Genomic DNA, 1,177 nt, shown 5'->3' on the forward strand with positions numbered 1-1,177 from the left:
CCTGGTTGCCAATATCAGCTTGCAGGGACGTGTAACTTTTTCCTTAACAGAGAGAGCTACACTCCTGCCCCTTTTATCTACTCGATCTCTCCTGTACAGGGTATAGCCATCTATACCCATGGTCCAGTCATGGGATGAGTCCCACCAGGTCTCCATTATCCCTATGGCATCGTAGTTATTTGTGTTAAGCAGGAGGATGAGTTACTCCTGCCTATTCCCCAAGCTCCTGGCATTTGTGTACAGGCAGGCACGTGTCCCCTTGGGGGCTCTTGCCTTGCCCACAAATTGTACTAGGACTGGGGCAGGGGTGGGTTCCCTTAAGTGCCTTGGCCTGCTGGCTTTGCAAGGGTTGCTCAGTGGACCAGCAGTATCAATAGTCGCCCCGTCCCCCAGCGGTCTTAGTTTAAAGCCCAGTGGAGCAGGTCAGCCAGTCTGGCTGAGAAGAACCTCCTCCCCCGGTGGAGGCCATCTCTTCCCAGCACCTTGCTGCCTCTCTCACCAAAGGGTGGGCTGTGGTCATGGAAGTCAAAGCCTTCACGATGACACCAGCACCACAGTCTTTGCTTAACTGCCCGGATCCTCCTCTTCCTCCTCAACCCATACCCTGAGACTGGGAGGGTTGAAGAAAATACCACCTGTGCCCCAAGACCCTCTAGTCCCGCTCCCAAATCCCTGTAACACCTCATAACCCAGCTGGGAGCTCTCCGAGCCATGTCATTGGTGCCCACATGATTAAGGAGCATGGGATAGTGGTGTGTGGGCTGGAGGAGCTTAGGGATTTCCTCCGCAATGTCTCAGATGTGGGTCCCTGGGAAGTGGCAGATTTCCCAGGCTAAGGGGTTGGGGTGGCAGATTACCCCCTCAGTCCCCCTCAGGATGGAGTTTCCCACAACAAACACTTTGCATTTTGTCTTGGGGAGAGCGAGGGTGGTAGCTACAGTTGAGCCCATGTTGCTTGTGGCAGCTGGCAACTTAGTGGACTCTGCTGGGGCTGCAAGAGGTTTGTACCTGTTGCTGAGCTCCAGAGGGGCAGAGGCCTTGTTCCAGTGGGGCTTAGGGCCTTTGACCACCTTGGTCCATCCACCTGACTGGACAGAATGGAAGGTCCCAGAGTCCTCCCTTGTCCTGGAGGGAGATCGTGGTCTACCCTCCAGCTCCCGGGGGAGAAGGGCCTGGC

The 1,177-nt window shown here is 55.6% G+C and overlaps 1 protein-coding gene across 1 annotated transcript in view; it reads right to left on the reverse strand.

Moving 5' to 3' along the window:
* SYN2 (synapsin II) overlaps positions 1 to 1,177 on the reverse strand; it is a 509,614-nt gene that overhangs the window by 231,351 nt on the left and 277,086 nt on the right. The gene's annotated exons all lie outside the window — the stretch shown is intronic.

This window comes from Gavialis gangeticus, unplaced genomic scaffold (assembly GCF_001723915.1).
Source record: "Gavialis gangeticus isolate Ggan-Ray unplaced genomic scaffold, GavGan_comp1, whole genome shotgun sequence".
Lineage (NCBI taxonomy): Eukaryota > Metazoa > Chordata > Crocodylia > Gavialidae > Gavialis > Gavialis gangeticus.